General features: G+C 36.8%; 1 protein-coding gene across 4 annotated transcripts in view; it reads right to left on the bottom strand.

Annotated features, from left to right (window-relative positions):
• The window catches only part of TFPI (tissue factor pathway inhibitor), a 74,587-nt gene extending 58,248 nt beyond the window's left edge, over positions 1-16,339 (bottom strand). Inside the window, exon 1 of one of the 4 annotated variants that reach the window (XM_060177604.1) lies at positions 16,073-16,339. The gene's annotated coding sequence lies outside the window, so the exon portion shown is untranslated. The remainder of the gene's footprint in view (positions 1-16,072) is intronic. The other 3 variants (XM_060177605.1, XM_060177602.1, XM_016191046.2) reach the window with 3 other exon arrangements.
• Positions 16,340-21,752: the final 5,413 nt, after the last annotated feature.

Below are 21,752 nucleotides of genomic sequence, written 5' to 3'. Positions count from 1 at the left end.
GGTGGTGTGGGGAATTGAACCTGAGACCTTGAAGCCTCAGGCATGAGAATCTTTTTGCATAACTGTCATGCTTTCTACCCCACCCAAGTTGAGTTTTTTTTTCTAGTTTTCATGTAGAAAAAATCTTTTAAGCATCTATGAAAGTCATATTTTTATATTTAAGATGAAATAATAGTCTTTCAATGAGAATAGTATACCTTATTTGTTATGTTTAAAACATCTAGCAGATAGTGGGTAACCTTATCACAAAATCTATTCTTACAAACTCCAGTATTTGTAAAAGCAGCAAATGTCTGAGTAAAGACTAAAGTTTAATGAGAATAGTTAAAATACTTTAAAAATATCCCTCCCCTATGTTCTGTGCATTAAAAAGTTTGAGACATTCATTCAATTCCCCCCATATTAATTAAATAGTGATTTATATGACTACAGATTAATAGGAGTGTACATAAACACCATTCCCACCACCAAAAGACTGTGTCCCAGCCCATCCCCCCCCCTCCCCCACCCTGTGAAGCTGAACATCCACCCTCACCCTCAACCCAGGGTTTTTACTTTGGTGCCCTACTCCAAATTCAATCAAATCCTGTTTTGAGTTTCTCTTTCTGTTCTTCCTTCGCAAATTCTGTTTATGAGTGGGATCATCCCATGTTCATCTTTATCTTTCTGACTTAGCTCACTTAACATAAATCCCAGAGGGTTAAAGAATAGGAAAGCTATCAAGGGAGGGGATGGGATGCTGAGTTCTGGTAGTGGGAATTTTGTGGAGTTGTACCCCTCTTAACCTATGGTTTTGTCAGTGTTTCCTTTTTATAAATAAATAAATAAAGTTTATACCAAAAAAAAAAATCCCTCCCCCACCCCCCTTTTTTTCCCCCAGAATAATAATATGACTTATCTCAATTTAGGCAACAGAGAATAAAAACAAAACAAAACAAAACAAACAAACAAAAACAGAAGCAGGAAATGTGAACCAAATTATATAAACATGTTTTGAGTCATTGAATACTTTTCTGGGAACTTCTTACTTATTCAGTATCCCCCAAACTCCCCACTACCATGACTACTTGATATGCTTCACTCTTTGAATTCAGCGTAACTTTAAACAAAAGAAACTTTAATAAAGGTTCTTCATAAATAAAGTGCAAAACAAGATGGATAGACTGTGTCGATAAATCATATAACACTGTAGTAGAATCAAAGGCTGAGCTCTGAACTTAGTATATGATTGCTGCTGTTCTTGATATCTGAGAATTATAAACTAGAGGGAGTTCATGTTAAAGACACATTCAAGGTAAGACAAAGTATCAAAAACCTTTGGAACTTGAAAAACGAGAACAAAGAATATGTAGAATTAATTGTTTCATATGTGAAAAATACTTTCACATAATAGATTTTCTTACAAGAAGAGACTAGACCTTTAATGAAAATAAAAGAAAGAAATTTAAAGGATGGTGTTCCATCCTACAGTGTGCACAAGATGCTTCAAATTTCGAAACTTGTCTAAAAAATTAAATTACGGTAGCATAGAAATATTATCAAACATATCCTATAATTTTCCATATCATATAATCACTGATATTTATGACACAATTAAATAAAATACATAAGTAGGAATTTCTTCAAACATAAATATGTGAAAGATTTTAAGAAATGATTTTAGGTATATTTTGGAATATAAGAAGACCAGAAACCTCTGAAGCAAAAGACTACTCATGATAAGTGACATAATATTGGAAGCAGTGCTGCAGAACAGAGATGAGAGAACCAAGGACAACTAGAGAAGATTCTGATTCTTTCCTTTGGAAAGGTGATCAAGTGAGAGTGAGGGAATTTGAGTTTGAAATATGGAAGAGAAAATCATTGGGAGCATAGAAGAAGCTAGTATATAGTCATGATAAGCTACTGAAAAGAGAAATGCAAGACTCAATAGATAAAGATAGTTACTTCTGTAGAGTACAAAATGGTGAAGAAGGAAGGAAACCTGGGAATTGTACACTGATGCAGCTGGTGAAGGGAGTGAGTCTTAGGGGGAAGGACAGTAGGTGGGCTGCACATTCAAAGATCAAAGACAACTTCTGACTCCTGAAAAATTCAACTATTAATAACTCTCTGTGGACCAGAACCATAGCAATAACTTAGTTGATGAACACAGTTTGATTGATTTTTTAAAAATATTTATTTTATTTATTTATTCCCTTTTGTTGCCCTTCTTTTATTGTTGTAGTTGTTATTGTTGTTGTCGTCGTTGTTGGATAGGACAGAGAGAAACGGAGAGAGGAGGGGAAGACAGAGAGGGGGAGAGAAAGATAGACACCTGCAGACCTGCTTCACCGCCTGTGAAGCGACTCCCCTGCAGGTGGGGAGCCGGGGTTCAAACCAGGATCCTTATGCCGGTCCTTGTGCTTTGCGCCACCTGCGCTTAACCCGCTGCGCTACAGCCCGACTCCCGATTGATTTTTTTTTTTATACTATATTCTAACAAGAAAGCTAGCTAAAGAAAAGAAAATACTACCAAGGAAACTTAAGGAAGAGAGAAAACATGTACAGCACTTTGTTATCTTTAACAAGATTATTATTCCTCACAGTTAATTTATAATACTTATATGCTCACATATAAGTAGATCTGTACAGCTCAAACCCATATTACTCAAAGGTCAACTGCACTTCACGAATTTGTCATAAGTCAACAATGTCTAAATCACAGAGGGTTTAAGTAAGACAAGGGCTGAAAAACATGCACATAGTTTAGCGGCAATAACACCAACAGCGGCTTTGCAAGGTTGCAAAATAAAGTCTTAGTACATGGTAGGGTAGCAGTGGATGTGTTCAGAAAGGCACTGGAACATAGGCTATGTAAACAGTAATTCACAATAGCCTTTCATAAATCTATGCTTAAGAGTAAGAGAACACATTTGAAGGGAGACATTTGTGCAAAACACACTTCGATGCATTTCTGGTATTCGGAGGGGAGCATCAAACGCTCAAATGAAGTCAGTGTGATGTGACTGGAGCCCCTGCTCCCATGTCCAGGGAGGATGCTTCAGGAGCGGTGAAGAAGGTCTCCAGGTCTCTCTCTCTCTCTCTCTCTCTTTCCTTCTCTACCTCCCTTACCTCTCTCAATTTCTCTTTATCCTATAAAATAAAATAGAACAAAAAAAAAAGAAAGAAAGAGAGAGAGAGAGAGAAAAGAAGGAAGAAAAGAAGGAAGAAGGGAAGGAAGGAAGGAAGGAAGGAAGGAAGGAAGGAAGGAAGGAAGGAAGGAAGGAAAAATGGCTGCAGGAAATGGTGGATTCATAGAACCAGCACCAAGCTCCACTGATAACCCTGGTGGTAATAAAAATTAATTTGCTAAAAGAGATGTAGGAGAGAGATGTTGTTCTTGCTATGATTTAATTTTCTATTTGAAAAAGAACTGAGGATGTTCAAAATGTCAAGATGTAGTAGCCTCTTAAGAATAAAAGAGAGTTGGATGCTTAACTGTAGGTAAAATACAATGGGAAGTTGATCAACTTTTGTAAAGTATTAGGGAGGGCTGCTGGAACTCTGCACTGCAAATTCACAGTACTTTGTGCCTTCACACTGTAGTACTGCCTCCTCCTGTCAGGTACAGGAACTTTATTTTGAAGGATTCAGAGTTAGTTGGACTTTATCCATTAAGCAGAGGACAATAAAGGGAGAATTTAAGGGGTCATAGCAAAAAGGAGACATGTAAGGGGTTTATTATTTAATCATTGACCAATAATTTTTCCTAAAAGTGTACATCTTTACTTAAAATATAAGCATTTATTAATGTCACTATTGGGAATTTAAAAATGTAAAAGTAGCTAACTGCACCCCCATGTTTATTTTAGCATAGAAAATATGTTACTTTATTTTGCCTCCAGGGTTGTCACTAGGGCTCGGTGCCTGCACTACAAATCCATTGCTCCTGGAGGCCAATTTTTCCATTTTGTCGCTGTTGTAGTTGTTGCTACTGCTGTTGTTGTCGTTGTTGGATAGGACAGAGAGAAATGGAGAGAGGAGGCGAAGACAGAGAGGGGGAGAGAAAGACAGACACCTGTAGACCTGCTTCACCGCTTATGAAGCAACCCCCCCTACAGGTGGGGAGCTGGGGGCTGGAACCTGGATTCTTACATGGGCCCTTGTGCTTTGTGCCTTGTGTGCTTAACCCTCTGCACTACTGCTTGGGCCCCATGTTGCTTTTTAATAATGTAAGCATCCACCATATGACAGTTGTTATACTTCATGGCATATCTATTTACTAGATAAACTATTGCACAAAGTTAAATTAGTAATTTTGATAATGACTAGGAGATAAGTGGGGAATGCTTATGATAATGTGAATTTTATAAGATACATTGTATTTGCTTATTTTAAGATCATTTAAGCAGATATGTTCTGAGAGAAAATATTATTTTAATAATGGTAAATTCATTAAGCTGGTAGTAGTGTCAATGCTTTTTTTTTTCAACTTTCTAAGATGGTGTTTTAGTTATGTTGTTTCTTTGCTTACGATACAACCATTGTCTGTAACATTTCACTGAGAGCAGACGTCAAAATTTGTAATACAACCAGCTGTTAGGGAAACCTAACATACACACAAACAAAGAATCTATTGATAAGTAATAGAATCCTCATTAATTCCCATTAGTTATGGTAATTCCAACTACCTTACAGAAACTAGCTTAGATGCTTTTCTGTGTGATAAACCCCAGGCAAATAGGATGAGAGAGAAAGTATGTCGTGGTTGGGGGTTGCTAAGTAGGTGAAACAAATATATTAGAATAGTATGTACCTGATAAATAAGTTGATGTTAAACAGAAAACTGAAACACCCAAATAGTGCTTTCAAAATTACTGAAGATTACTGACTCACTTATATTTCCAGAAAAATTGGCTAATCCACTAGGGACTTATCTATTAGATTTTGCTTTTGTTACAGGAAGTCATACTTTTGGAGAACTGAGCAATGTGAAATTCCCTAGTTAGCTCATAGAACAGAGTAAAACAATTATATGTATTTACAGTGTTACAATTTCACTGATTAAAAAAGGTCTTTTCCTCTTATACACAGAATTGTCAGATCTGCTTTATAAAACAAAGAGATTTCCTACAAGGATCATACATACAGAGCTGTGTAGGCCTAATATATCACCATTATGAGAAATAGAAATGCCCTAATTTGTTCACCCCAGAAAGGAGAAAGAAAAGGAAAAAAAAATGGAAAGACCAGAGATTCCCATATTAAAATTAATCAAATAGCACACATGTGTAAAGAAATCTTACTTGAAAAAAAAAATTGAAACCTGAAATGGAGAGGTCAAGCAAAGATATTCTCACAGAGATAAAAAGAAACCATGGGGGTGAATATTGGTGATATTTATTTGTTTATTGCACATGAATGCTTTCACCACCATGGGTCATTTTGTCATTCAGTTGGAGAAAGAGAGAGAGAGAGAGAGAGAGAGAGAGAGAGAGAGAGAAAGCACAAACACCAGAGCTACCACTAGTGACAAAACACCTCTTATGTCACCACTCAGGATTTGACTCTGAGCTGTGCTTTTGGCAAAGCCTGCCCGCGACTCAAGTGATTTTCGTCTCATGCCCAATACAAGTTTATTAGTAATTTACTGCTACCACTGCTACTATTGCTACTACAGAGAACTACGCTGAGCTCTTGTTCTGTTGGTGCCCAATATAGGTCTTTTTAAATAAAGGAAACAAAACCCTCAAACTTACTTCCACCCCTTCACAGTCTTACATCTGCATTCTGACCATTTCAACAGAAACTAAAAGACCCACTGTACTAAATAAATAGCTTCCTCTCTATACCAATTTAAATTTCTAAAAATTAGCTTCTCATGCAATCATAACTGAAGATTTTTATTCTGTTTGGGGTCAATATCCTATAAGTAAACTAAAAGAAGCTCATCAATTAAAATTTAATCCTTAAGTGTTGTAACTATAATTTGAAGAGAAAAAAAAAGTTTCCGCCTAAATAATAATATTAATATCAAGTCGTTTCTAGTTAAAAGAATGACAGATTGGAGTGTGGAGAGGGGAAAATGAGGTGCTACAAGGGAGGGGCCGAATAGTTAGCACATAGGGAAAAAATAAGGAGAAAAGTAATATGAAAATAGAGTTAAATACTCTTAAGTGACACTGGAAGGGAAAAATCATATAATGTAGATCTTTTACTAATAAAAATGCAATGAGCAGAGAAATAACAAAGAAAATCAGGCCGAACTTTCTTCTTTATATGTACAATTGCTCATAACTAGTAAAACTCTTTAATCACTTTTTAATTTATTTACTTATTCCCTTTTGTTGCCCTTGTTGTTTTATTGTTGTTGTTACTAATGTCGTCATTGTTGGATAGGATAGAGAAATGGAGAGAGGAGGGGAAGACAGAGAGGGGGAGAGAAAGACAGACACCTGCAGACCTGCTTTACTGCCTGTGAAGCGACTCCCCTGCAGGTGGGGAGTTGGGGGATGAACCAAAATCTTTACTCAAGTCCTTGTGTTTTGCGCCACGTGCACTTAACCCACTGCGCTACCTACAGCCTGACTCCCGGTAAAACTCTTTTATCTAAGAACCTTGGTGGGATAGGGTGTACATATAGTAGTTATGAATGAAAACGATCTTAAGATCTGGTAATTTTGTAAAATACTGTGAACTCACTAATAAAAATTGCTGGATTGATTTATAGGGATCATACACTAAAATTTGTAAGACATTTGTCACTTGATTGAACACGCTGACGGTGACTCATGGCTCCCAGCGTAATGCTGTTTGAATTTTTTTTTTTTTAACTCTAGGAGTAAAATAAAAACTGGGGTTATATACATAAACTAAAATGAAGGTTTCTGAGAATATAATTCTCAACTACTAATATTTAATAAGTTCAAAGTTAGGAAGTGAAAACATATGAATTAATATGATAATTCTGGTGTATATGGAGAGAAAAGGTTCAAAATATTATGGATATACTCTTTTCAATTACTTCTGTCCTCATAAGAGAAGGAGAATCAGAGAAAATATTTGCAAATCATATATCAGACAAGGATTTCATATCCAAAATACATGAAGAGCTCATACAATTCAACAACAAAGCATTTATTTATTTATTTTTACTGTTTGTATTTATTGGATAGAGATAGTGCCTAGAAATCAAGGGGGAGGGTCAGGTCAGTCTCATCATTTTCTTCAAAAACTATTGTTATCAGATTTTTCTCTCTACTTGGACACATTTTAGAGACTTGTCTACTTTTTATTTTGGATTGTCTTAGTTTAAATGTTGGTCCACGTGTGGGAATTTCACAGAATATATAACTATTATTTCTTCAGGAAAAAAAAAAAGAGCATGTAAGATTTGAATTAAATATGCCCAAGGCAAGAGACATACTACATTTTTATTTCATGTATATGTTGAAGCAGGAGACTTCCATCCTTATTTTTTTTAGCATCATGGCTCTATTTATTAGCTGTGCTCTTCTTAAATACAATCAACACAATGAATCAGTGATGGTTGTCAAGTTTCTGACTTTTCAGTGAGTGGGATTCTGCTGACAGATGAAGTTCTAATGTGGAAAAATTCTGAAAACTTTGAGTTTTAATCAAAAAGTATGTGGACAGGACCTGAGCTTTGTTCAGGATTAGAACAGCAGCTGTTAGTGACTTCATCCAGAAGTTTCAATGACAATCAGAATCCAACACTTCTGAATCACCACTTTGAAGGAACAAGGAGCCCCAGGCAGCTGAGTCATGTTCTCCAGGAACTATTAACATGTTGATCTCCAGATAGTCCTATTTAAACTATAACATGCCAGACCCATGGAAGAATGAAATTTAAGGGTTTGGAAAATGAAATAAATTGATGTCACTTCCTTTTCTATCCGTGGCATCCAGTAAATTTCTTTCTTCTGTTTGCACTTTTAATGTTCATTATTTGCAATTCAAAAACCATAAATAAAACTTCAGTGTGATAAGCCAAAAAGAGAATGGTGAAGGATGAAAACCAGATGATCTGACTCACAGCAGACCTTGAGAAAAGGGCAGAAAGGGAAAACACAGAATAAAACTTGAACTGCGTTTTGGTGTGTTGCGACAAAGCAAAGGATTCTGGGGAAGGAGAACAGAAAAGGGTTTGGAGGAAGGAGGGTTTTGGGACATGGTACATGATGGTAGAGGAGGACCTAGTTTGGGGGTAAGAGAATTCTCCAGATACCTGTCATGTCGGGATGAGAAAGTATACCCATGTGGCAACAACTGTACTGTAAGCTGTTAACATTGCAATAAAATGATAAAAGTAGCAGAGGCAGATAGCATAATGCTTATGGGAAGAGAGTGTCATGCCTGAGGCTCCAAAGTCCCAGGTTCAATCTTCTGCACCACCATAAGCCAGAGCTGAGCAGTGCTCTGGTAAAATAAAATAAAAAAGTATAAAATTTAAAAAATTACTCTGTCTAAATTGATAGTTCTTTCTCCTGTCCAAAATTCTACCTAATATATAATCCAATAATCAGGATAAAGTAGCATCTTTTATTTATTTTTTAAAGATAACAATATTGCCATTATTAATGAACTATGCTAAAGAACTAAATTAATTATAGCTACCTAGTACATTTTTACATGAGAAATTATGTTCAGTTTTTTTTATTATAGTCACTAAATACACAAGATCATGTAGTGACACCAGAAAAGATATTGCTAGAAAAATGTCAGCTCTCTTTGTAACTTATAAAAAATAGCATCTTTTAAGTTGATACCCCTTTAGTTTCACTTGCTGTTATTTTCTGGCAACAGAGGACAGAGGTATGATTTTTATAAGTGCCTTGAAATCCCATAACTTTAATTTTTTAAATTATTGCATAGTTTTGCTATTCTACAAGTATATATGATATAAAAATATATCTCCAACACTTAGCTTTGAAGATATTAATATTAAATCTGCTTAAATTTAATGAGAGAACTTAGAGACCTTTAAGAGATTTAGTGTCTTGGACCTCTCAAAGAGTCTCATATTTTAATTTGTTTAATGCACTTTGGGAATAATGAGCTCAGCATCTCACAAATGCTAGATACTGCTGAGTGCCCTCCAGGGTCGAATATTTTTAAGTTTTACTTAAAGAGGAGAGAAAACTAGAAAGAAGAGAGAGGGAGAGGGGAAAGGGAGAGGGAGAAGGAAAGGGAGAAGGAAATGGAGAGGGGGATGGAGAGGGAGAGAGGGAGAGGGAGAGTAAGAGAGGGAGAAGGAGAGAGAGAGGGAGAGGGGGAGAGGGAGAAAGGGAGAGAGGGATAGAGGGAAAGAGGGAGGGGGAGAGAGAGAGAGAGAGAAGGAGAGAGGGAGAGGGAGAAGGAGAGAGAGAGGGGGAGAGAGGAAGAGTGGGAGAGAGGGAGGGAGAAGGACAAACTCCACCATCCATGTCTTCCAACTTTGTCTGTGCACAGTGCTCCAGTGTGATGCCCAGAATGAAACATAGACTCTCATGCATGGCAAGTCACACATTCTCCAGAAATAGCTGTGCCTTAGCCTTTTTTTTTTTTTGAATGCTTCCTATTCCCAGTGAAATAGAACCCCAAAAGGACTAGGTGTGGAATGGGAAAAAAGAATGGCTAGGGATTCTATCCACACCCCCTTTCTTTTTGGTCATAATCCTTCATATAATAGAGAGTAGCTGAGACTCATTTTTTTTTTTTTTTTGAAACTTTCTTAGTGAGGGAGATCCATGATTCCAATGGCAGGAAGAGTTGTGGGAGGAAGGATGAATCGACTCCTGGCTTTCTCAGCCTCCATCTGACACTCTTTGGAGAAGAGGTGCTTGGTCTAAGTTAATGAACTGCAGCCTCACATTGTGCAAGAGAAGCAGAATTTCCCTTTATGCAAAAATCATGTTTGGCTTTCATTTTTTAGTTCCCCAAAGTGGGACCCTTCTGTTCGGTTACTTTATCTTCCCATTTCCCTGCCAATGCCCAGTTTAACTGCCTCTGAACCATTTCCCTTGCTTGCTCCTCAGGACCTACTATGACTTGATCCCAACTGGATCCTAATGTTATACGCAATTTTTTCTGTTTCAAACCAAGAGATGGGAAGAAAACTGTAGGTTGCCTTCTAAAGTATGTGCACATAGATGAGAAAATGTTGTTTTTTTTTAATACAACTTAGTGAAAATAGCCATGAAGACACAGGGTTTATTCCCACATCTGAATCAACTTTGAAAAATGTTGAAATGTATCATCTTCTGTCTCCTCAAGTGTCACTTTTAGTAGCTATTAGGAACGAGAGATGGTAACTTCTGTCTCTGTGGCTTCTGAGTAAGGAGATGATAAGATGGAATGTAGGTGATAGTTAAATTAATAAAGACAAAGTAGTGATAAGGCAAATCTTGATGCCTATGGGATTCTTATAATTAATTCATAGGAACTTAAAATGAATTGATGTGAATTTTATCCAGAACTAATCACATATATGAACAGAAAGTTTCTTATATGAATTGAGGCTAAATTCTCTGATATTAAACATCTTTCCTAAGTGGGTACATCTTTTAGCAATATATATTTCTATATATTAAACATATTTCTAGCAAAAAAAGTATATGGTATTAATTCTGGGAAGTTTGGGACTGGAATATAATTATTGACACTGCAAAGGAGGACCTAGGTTTTTCTAAAATAAATTGTCTCACTATTTTGTTGTAAAAGTTATTAATACTATGACAAAGATACTATGTAATTATATCTTTATATCTATAATTATATCTCACTTATATATTTGATAAATATGCTAGATTTAATTATAAAGAATTAAAAAGAAATATTTAGAAAATTTAATAATCACACTCTTAAATAACTACAAAATCAAATTCTAGTGGTAAATTTAAATCTTGTCTGCAATATTTGTCATTTGGCTAATAACTTTTCCTCGATTGATACAAATCTTTGAGCAGGAAATACCTAAAGCCATGTTTCCTTGTACAGAAAAATAAAATTGTGATTTGTGTTGGCAATTAACTTTCTTCAACTTTTTTTTTTTTTTTTTATGAGGAGATAGTCAAGAAGCAGAGAAGAAAAAATAATTGTGGAAAACTGTGTTTAGAAACTACCCGTAATGCTATTTTCTGTAAAAAAACAAAAACAAAAACAAAAACAAAACACCTTGGGAAGCTCTGGGCAAGTATTCATAGTTTCAATGCATGTTAACAAGGTGGCAACTTAATTGGTTTTAAACTTGTAGAGTTCATTTGCTCTCTAAAATAAGAGGCAGTGGGATATTAACTGCCCAAACAGCTACTCTAATCTGAGAAACAGAATGCAGTAGATGAATTTCTTCCATAGGTGAAATAAGCACTTTGTAGGAACAGAATGTCCATTTTCCCTTTCTATAAACACGTATATGTATTAACATATTAAATGTAATTACTGGAATATAGTGGCTACACATATTTATCTTATCTAAGCAAACTAAAAAAAAAATACACATGGAATGATATTCTCTTTTCTTGTTCTTTCTCCCTCTTTTTTTTTTTTTTTTACCACCTGCATTTTTTTCTAGAACTTCACACCTGCACTGCTACTTCAACAGACTATTCTTTCTTCCTCCTTTTTATATTTGTATAGAGAGAATGTGAGATAGAGTTAAGAGAAAGAAAAAGAGAAGAGACACCATAGCAATGCTTAACCACTCAGGAGGTTTCCTGTTGTGCATGGTCCACCTAAGTGTTGATCAGAAGGTAGCTCGTAACTCACCTAGAAAGTGCATATGCTTTGTCATGTCTAGAACTTGAATTCAAGTTCCTGGCCACCACATACATGTTTCTCCTTCTCCTCCTCCTCCTTCTTCTACTACTTCTTCTTCTTCTCCTCCTCCTTCTTCTCCTTCTCCTCCTCCTCCTCCTCCTCCTTCTTCTACTACTTCTTCTTCTCCTCCTCCTCCTGCTTCTACTACTTCTTCTTCTCCTCCTCCTCCTCCTCCTCCTGCTTCTTCTACTACTTCTCCTCCTCCTCCTCCTCCTTCTTCTTCTTCTCCATCTCCTCCTTCTCCTCCTCCTCCTTCTTCTTCTCCTGCTTCTCCTCCTCCTCCTCCTTCTTCCTCCTCCTCTTCTTCTTTCTCCTCCTCTTCTTCTTCTTCCTCCCCTCCTCCTCTTCTTCCTCCTCCTCCTCTTCTTCTTCCTCCCCCTCCTCCTCCTCCTCCTCTCCTTCTCCTTCTCCTTCTTCTTCTTCCTCCTCCTCCTCCTCTTCTTCCTCCTCTTCTTCTTCCTCCTCCTCCTCTTCTTCTTCCTCCTCTTCTTCTTCCTCCTCCTCTTCTTCTTCTTCTTTTTCTTCCTCTTCTTCTTCTTCTTCTTCTTCTTCTTCTTCTTCTTCTTCTTCTTCTTCTTCTTCTTCTTCTTCTTCTTCTTCTTCTTCCTTGTCCTCCTCCTCCCCCTCCTCCTCTTCTTCTCCCTCCCTTTTCCCTTCCCCTCCCCCACCCCCTCCTCCTCCTCCTCCTCCTCCTCCTCCTCCTCCTCCTCCTTCTTTCTTCATCATCATTATTGGTGTTAGTGGCTCAGGCTTCCCCATTCAGTGAGTTTTTTTTTTTTTTCTTTTTCAGATAGATCAAGAGACAAAGACAAAGAGACAGACAGAAAACAAGAGAAAGATGTCACAGCAATGAAACTGTATTATTGGAGAGGGGTTACAACCTTGGTTGTGCACATGATGAATCAGGTGGGCTGTCTTGTTGAGTTAGGAAATGTTTCCAACTAAATTTTGATCAGTGAAAAGGAGGGATCCTGTGAAGACAGTAAACAAGTTAAGCCCTACATTATCGTTTTAGCTGAAGCATACTGGCTGAGAGAGTTTCCACACTAACGGTGTGAGTAAGGGTGTGTGTGTGGGGGGGGTGCACTCAGAAGGGGTCTATGCAAACGTCTCTCAAAGTTTAGGAAAACATTGGTCATAGCAGAGAGTTGAGGAGATCAAGCAGCTGGAAGTTATAGGTCATTATATCACAGAGAACAGGGCTATATGGAGAGAGGCAGAGATCTTTCATATATTCCTCCCTTCTTCAGCTGAATGTAGGTCAGTATGGACCAAAAATATAACTCAATGACTGAGCACTGGACTTGCATGCCTAAGGTGACAGAGGCCACAGATTCAATTTCAGGCATTATCATATAAAGTTGAGAGGTGAACTATAAAATCTAAATACACCATCTAAATACATACTAAGTTCAGTTCTGCTCTTTCTTTTCCTCTCATATAAGCAAATAAAACTCTTTTAAAAGTGCTAATATGTGTCTGAATGTAAAAAGAACTTCTGAATTCAAGTAAAAAGCCATCGGCAGTGACTAGAAAGAGCACGATTGCAAACATATATAAATCTGGAAATATTATTCCGTCTCTAGGTTCCAACATTATCAGTTGATGGGGTACTTAGTTGAGTAGTCAGAAAGTTGTGCTTCTCAGTATGAGAATAATTAATAAATAACATAAACATTTTTTCTGATCTTGTCTAACAGATATTGACAATAAGATAAAATAATAGCAAATTATGTTATTAAATAGTATCCCAGAACAGAAGTCAATAAGATTTATAGCAATATAACATATCCAGAACCTAACAGGTCAAACAAATTAAAACTACAAAGTATGCACAGAACAGCAGAATATAATAAAAGATGGTACAGATATGCCAGAGAACGTCATGCTACTACACAAATATATAAAAGCTAATATTTTACTTACATTCCATATGTTTAAAAAATTAAAGAAAGTATTAGCCCCATTAAGTAGAGAGAAAATATAGAGATTCAAACACTGTTAGAGATGAAAGCAACAATATAATAGATTAGATTAAACACTAGGAGAAAAGATTAGGAAATTTTGTAGATACAGGTTAGAAAATATGAAATTGTAACACACAGGTGCATACACACACACACACACACACACACACACACTCATCTAACTACTAGGAACAGAGCATTAGTAAACTGAACACAACTTAAAGCATCCTAACTGATATGCTATAATTGGATTCCCAGAGAAGGCAACCCCTGAAGAAGAACAAGTCCATTGGATAAGGACTGAAGGTACAGCATAATGGTTCTGCAGAAGACTTTCATGGCTTAGGCTCTGAGGTCCTAGGTTCAATCCCCAGCACCAGAATAAGCCAGAACTCATTAGTATTCTGTTCTCTCTCTCTTTCTTCCCCCCCCCCCCGTCCTCATTAAAAATAAATAAAATATTTTTTAAATGTCCACCAGATGAGAATGTGGATCCATACAAAGAAAATTTTAAATAGATAAATATAAAACGTTTTAAAACAATTTCTATTGATTTATATTTGTTTTTGCTTATGTTTTTAAAAATCATGATTATCACTGAGATTCACCACCTGCACAATCTAACACTCCCATTCATGAGTATATAATAATCTAATCACAATACTCTTATAAGCATCAAGCAAATAAAGTCTAACATTATGGACAATTATAAGAGCAGTAAGCATCGTAACAATGAATAATCGACTTGAACAGGGCCCATATTTCCCGGTGGGGGGGGTGATCTTATTACTCCAGGTGAATCAAATGCTTTAAGAGATTATCCTTCAGAAATCTCAATTCAGCATACCTGGGGAGAGAGAGGAGCCATAGAGGAGGAGTGCATGTTCCCATAAAGTTCTCCAATGAAATTCTATGGTCACTCAAAGAAAACAAATTTATTTTCCTAAAATAAATGTTCCAATTATTGAAAATAAACATTTTAAAGGCTTATTCTTAAATTCATAATGTGATTCATCTGTGTGTATATCAATAACCCATTGTTTCTTTTGAATATTTGATATTTTATTAATCCAACGACGCCTAGTTAGAAATGTGCACTCCAATAAATTTTTATGGAATATTATTCCTTTAAGGATTTGAACAGTATAAATAATAGTATGTTAGGAAAATGACTTGCACCACAATAATGTATCACAGAAAATTCTAGATATATTTTCTGAAAGGACATTGGTAGGTTATAAAGCTGCAATATCTCAAAATTGATTCGCATTCCCCGTCAGGAATATTATGCTTCTGCACGTAAGTTATGACTCTGGGTGACATGGTTCCTGTTGGGTTCTGCCTCTTGTGTTTACGCTATCAAATATCATACAAAGTCATTTCGTGGCTAATTTCCAGAGCACTGAGTCACAGTGGGGCTGTTGCTTATCTTTTCTTCTTGACACGTTTGTTTTTCTTTCTTTCTTTTTTTTTTTTTTTTTTGGTAATTCTCTTATACCACTGGACTTTTTCCAGAAGCATTATAGTTTTGTTGCTTTAAAAAAAATCTCATTTTAGTTCTGTGCTTATATACTTCACTAGTTACGTTTTCTTTTATTTCCAGGAGTGAACACAGAGGTGCACCTTGTACTTCTCTAAGCTATTGATTTGGTTTATATAATTGCACACCATGTAGACTAAATCATATACATACATATATGTGTATAATTCTGGTATAAGCATCCCCAAATATAAGCTTTGGTTTCTGTATTCACCTAGAGCAGTCCCTTTGGGAGACTGGTTAATGCTGAGATGAAATATTCATTGTATATATACAATGAATTTACATATTTATTCCTCATGTTGAAGTATCGTCAATTAACAGTGAAAAACTTTCTTTAAGTCAATTTCTTTATTTTATATCTCTATTTGTTACTGAAAACAAATCTTCAGAAAAATACCAAGAAACACAATTATTACTAAGAACTGTCATTAGTCGCAAAAAAAAAAAGTCCTAGATACTCTTGTAAAATTTTTAAAAGTTACCTCTTTTCAACTTCCTTTAAAATGTTCAAGATTTTAAAAGAAGAAGGATTTAAATATTTACTTAAGAACTAAATGCTAAGTGCTGAGAACTTATTTTGCATCATAATGAGTTTACTTTGTTTACCAATAAGGCTTATTTTCATTTTAAGGTTACAGACAATGGTCTTTCCCAAACCTTACAGTTTTCCTCTCTCATCACCATGCTTTTCTCCCAAGAAAAAGAAAAAGAAAAAGAAAAGCTAATTTTTCATGAGTTAAAAAGAATATTGCCAAGTACTCACGAGTGAAATCTCTGAAGAAAGTTCTTAGAAAGATTTTTTTCAAAGCGGAGTTGAGGTTATTGTTTCCACTTCCACACACTGAAGAGAATTATCTTTTCTCTGCGTTCTTTGAAACAGATCAAGAAACTGGAGAGTGGAGAATAATGAAAGAAATGCAATCTGATCCTGCTAGCAGTGTAAGGGCGAGGTAAGAATTCGACGTTTATCCAGCACAAAGTCGCTCCAGACTGTTGGAGCCAAGAGGAGTCTCAGAGCTGGTTTCAGAGATCAGGGGCAGTGGGAAATAGCCAGGCTTCCTGTTTAGGTCACCCAGACAGTAGTGAGCCCAATTAACCCGCTAACTCTTTTCTACCAGGGAGGAAACAGTTGGATGAAAACAGCTTACACCAGGATTTTCTACATGACTATTTTTGATGAGCTCTTTATCTTACTTTCCAGGATTCTTTTTATAACCAATTAGCAAAACATCTTTTTTTTTCTGCGTTATATATTTATCAATACGTTGGTACTTTATAAAAATGAGCATTTTTTTCTGTTTATTCATATGATTTCATCCAACTTGTCAGCATATTTATTAAAAATTAAAAAAAAAAAAGCCGGAGGCCTTCTCTGTAGATAGGCAATATAGTTTATTCTTTATTGCTATGAATACCAACTCAACTAATTGCCAGATATAAATATAAATATCTTTTATTTTTCATAAAAAAGACGACAAATGTCAGGTTGTAATAAAAAAGTTAACAAGCAAAAAAAAAAAAGAAAGAAATATAAATATCTGGGGCTGGTGAGGTGGCGTACCATGTTAAGTGCATATGTTACAGTACACAAGGACCCAGGTTCAAGCCCCGGTTCCCACCTGCAGTGGGAATGTTTTGCAAGTGGTGAAGCATTGCTGCAGGTGTCACTCTGTCACTTTCTCTATCTCCCCTACCTTCTCAATTTCTGTCTCTATTCAATAAATAAAGATAATAAAAATGTTTAAAAAGTATAAATTTCTATAAATTATTTAAGTTCTATATAGCTGGGTTTCTTATGTCTGAAATGCCAATTATAAACATTCCTAGGTTTGCTATAAGTACTAAACAGATTAATACACACACACTACATATATGTAACGTATACACACAGTGCAGCCTCCATAACAAATCTTACATAGACGCTGATTATCATGTTTCTTGTCCCTGTCTATGTTGTCATTAATAATTATTTCATAGAGTATGTAAAGATGTAAAGATGTCACCTAGCCTTATACTGCTGTCACTTAACCTTTCTCTGCTATAGGCATTTACCACAGAGGCAGTTAAGCCCTATTCCATAACGGCATGAGAGTCACGTCAGATTACTATTGCTAGAAGTTTCATCAGATGGTTGAGTCTCCTTTGTCATGAAGACTGAAATCATCTCATCACAAAACACATCGCTCTGTGTTTGTTTGTCTTAGATTTTCTCCTTCAATTTTATTTTTCCCTTTCATTTGAGTACTGTGTAGAGCCACCCTTCAATTTTTGTACGTTTTTTTTTTTAAGGTTCACTAGTAGTGAAAGCAGGCCTGCAGGCGTCTGTCTTCCCCCAGCCCCTTTATTTTCTCTCCGTCTTATTAAATAAAGAAAATAATAATTATAAGGGCCATGAGGAGAGGTAGATTCATTGTGCAGGCATAACCCTGGTGGAAAAAAAAAATTCAGCCTCTGGGAGGCCCTCCCTGCACGGCAATTTCATAGGCTTAGGGCTCTCCACAAACTGAGATTCAAATCATTTATCCTAATTTCAGCGAGTAGATTGCTTCTCTATTCTCCTCCTCCTCTTCCTCCCTTTTTTTGGTTACCAATATTTAGATTTATTGCTTTACATTTTGCAGCAGAAATACATTCAATAATATCTTCATTCTCAGATCATTAAGGAAAGTTGCCTAGTTGAAAGTGGAGTAAAAATTAATAATAATAATAATAATGATAATAATTATTATTATTATTAACCAATTGATGGGCCCTACGTAGTAGTGGAATGCAAAATTAGCCAGTCAAATTTTCTCTTTGGAACATTGAGTAAGAACTATAAAGAATGATGTACAGTGAATAATAGTGTCCTAGCTTTAAGAGCTACCTGTTAGGAAAGGCAGTAAGACAGAGAAATCTTGTAGAGCAACAGTGAGACCGCCGCGTCGTTTCCTGGCATAGGCAAACTGCGCTGCTATGAACACAGATGTGCAAAGATCTCTTTAACAGATGTGTTTGTAGTCTTCGAATAGATCTCTAGGAGTGGAACTGCTGGATCATAGGTTAGGCCCATCTTTATTATTTCTGAGGACTCTCTAGACCACCACAGTGGCTGGACCAGTTTGCATTCCCACCAGCAGAGTACAAGTTCTCTGTGCACTCATTCCTGTGCTTTCAGATGTCTGACATTCTCACTGGTGTGACGTGGGACCTATTTTACTCTTTTTGGTAAAAGGCGAGAGATTTATGTGATCTGAAGAGAAACCAGAGTATCATCATTATTTTTTTTTTGCCTCCAGGGATATTGCTGGGGCTCAGTGCCTGCACCATGAATCCACTGATCCTGGAGGCCATTTTTCCCCCCTTTTGTTGCCCTTGTTGTTGTAGCCTTGTTGTGGTTATTATTGTTATTGTTGATGTCATTCGTTATTGGGTAGGACAGAGAGAAATGGAGAGAGGAGGGAAAGACAGAGAGGGGGAGAGAAAGGGAAAGACAGACACCTGCAGACCTGCTTCACCACCTGTGCGCCACATGCGCTTAACCCGCTGCACTATAGCCCGACCTCCATATTTTTCTTTTAAATACTGATTAGAAGATTACAAATCTATAGCTGTGTATTTCCACACCACACCTACTATCAGAGTGCTGTGTCCCATACCTCCTCATCCTAGAATTTTTTACAAAGTCTTGGAGTGAACTTATAATTTGACTACGTTTTTTTTTTTTTTTTGGAAGTTCATGTGTGTCATTTATCTGTATTCCATGTATGAGTGAAAGTATCAGGCCACTGCCTTTCCCCTCTTTACTCACTTCACTAGGCTCAACTACCTTCACGTCTGTCTCTTTTTGCCTCTTTGGACACAATATCATCTTTTTTACTGCCTAGTAGTATTTCATCAACTATATGTCCCATAGCCTCTCTATTTCTTAAATTTAAATGGAGAACACTCTATCTTTCTTAGTTTTAAGACTTTTTCACCTCAAAAGTACATGGGTGGAAAGTACAAATATATAGAGATACTATCTTTATTATATAAATCTGAGAAAATATAACGTCTAGAATAATGAACCTTGGTAAACTGACAAAATTAAGGTACATTTAGGTTTAGAAAGTAAAACAGAAAAGCTTTCATAGAATATTTCATACAATATTCAACAGAATATTGTATCATTGCCTTTATTTGTACTTCTCTTATAGTCTGTGGCTTTGAGCATTTTTCTGTGTGTCTGTTGACCTCCTGGATATCTCCTTTAGTAAAGACTCCATCCAGCTCCTTTTTGGACACTTTTCAGAAGTACCTGATTCCCAATTGTCTATAAATCTAGCAGTGACTACACCAAAAAGCCACCGAGGAGATTCACCTAAAGGCCAACTTGTGAAACTTCACGTATACACATTCTTCTTTTCTCTTTTAGAAGTCTCTCCCCACCCCACCCCCCAAAAAAAGAAAAAAAATGAGTATAGCCACAGGCCCTTTGGAATATAACTAAAATATGCCTACTAGCTATCCACAAAACAGAGACCCCATTCAACTCTTCATCTGCACTATTGCAGCTTTAGGTTAATGATTGGTCAACAATTTGCTTGGATATATATATATATATATATATATATATATATATATATATATATATATATATATATATATATATATATATATTAATTTTTTATATTAATTTTTACATTGAAAAAAAACACAGGATAAGAGGGGTACAGCTTCACACAGTTCCCACCACCAGAACTCCATATACCAACCCTTCCCCTGATAGCTTTCCTATTCTTTAACCCTCTGGGAGTATGGATCCAAGATCATTGTGGGATGCAGAAGGTTGAAGCTCTGGCTTCTGTAATTGCTTCCCCACTGAACATGGGTGTTGACAGGTCGATCCATACTCCCAGTCTGCCTCCCTCTTTCCCTAGTGGGGAAGGGATCTGGGGAAACAGAGCTCCAGGACACATTGGTGGGGTTGTCTGTCCAGAGAAGTCTGGTTGGCATCCTGCTAGCATCTGGAACCTGGTGGCTGAAAAGAGAGTTAATATACAAAGCCAAATAAACTGTTGGACAATTATGGACCTAAAGGCTGGAATAGTGCAGGTGAAGCGTTGGGGGGGGGTGTCCTCCATTTTGTAGATAGTTAGTAGGCATATTCTAGTTATATTTCAAAGGGCCTGTAGCTATACTAGTTTCATTTGTTTGTTTGTTTGTTTGCCTGAGCCTGAAATTTGATATGCAGGTGAATCCTAATTATTGTCTGGGGAGATGATGTCATGGCTGGAAAAGGACCAGAAAGCTGCATCAGGGACGAGCATAGCTCCCAAATATGGGGAAGGTGCATAAATACTGTTGACTGTAAACCCCATCAATTTGATGTGATCTGGAGCCCATAATTAACTTAGGAGCCTGTATAACCTCTGCATCCCTGTAGATTTGAGCTCACATTCTGTGGTCATGAGTAGAAACATTCAAGCTGCCCCAGTATTGACCCATCTTCCTCAGGTGTAGCACAGAGTATGTTGTCCAGCCTACCTCCGGAGGATGGAACATTCTCTATCATTGTTGATCCAAGTTGAGGGCAAGGTCCTATGGGGGCCTACAAGGGGTCTATTTTGTTGTTCCTGATAGAGATGACTGGAAACAATAGAGAGAGGGATTTATTTGAGGTATAGGCCCATCATGTCTGTTTGGGAGACTCAGGAGGCTTTATATGTTAACTCTCTTTTCAGCCACCAGGTTCCAGATGCTAGCAGAATGCCAACCAGACTTTCCTGGACAGACAACCCCACCAATGTGTCCTGGAGCTCTGATTCCCCAGAGCCCTGCCCCACTAGGGAAAGAGAGACATAGGCTGGGAGTATGGATCCATCTGCCAATGCCTGTGTTTAGTGGGGAAGCCATTACAGAAGCCAGACCTTCCACTTTCTGCATCCTACAATGACCTTGGGTCCATACTCCCAAAGGGATAAAGAATAGGAAAGCTATCAGGGGAGGGGATAGGATACAGAGTTCTGGTGGTGGGAATTGTGCGAGGCTGTACCCCTCTTATCCTGTGATTTTGTCAACATTTCCTTCAACATTTCCTTTTTATAATAATAATAATAATAATAATAATAATAATAATAATAATAAAGAATAGAAGTCTTTTCCCCTTGCACTTGAAGTGTTGGTGATTTATGAGTTTAGAGTAACTCTACTGTTCTCCAGGGAAGTGACTTATTGAAATGAACTTCCTCAGTGGAAAATTCCTCTTATAATGTTTGGTTTTCTGGGCAACAGGTAACAAACATACCTTCATCGGTTCTACAAAATTAGCTACCCATAAAATGACCAGTTGGAATTGAACTTCTGGGGTGCAAGGCCATAGAATTCTCACCCTCACATTTTCCCTGCTTTTTTAGAACAGTCTCTAGTGTTTGAGAAGGGCCACTAGCCTATTTGCTGCTGCCTGCCATAATTGTACCCTG

Source organism: Erinaceus europaeus, chromosome 18 (genome assembly GCF_950295315.1).
Source record: "Erinaceus europaeus chromosome 18, mEriEur2.1, whole genome shotgun sequence".
In the NCBI taxonomy this organism is placed as follows: domain Eukaryota; kingdom Metazoa; phylum Chordata; class Mammalia; order Eulipotyphla; family Erinaceidae; genus Erinaceus; species Erinaceus europaeus.
Note: the sequence above shows the minus strand (reverse complement) of the source record. Positions and strands in the feature narration are given on the sequence as shown.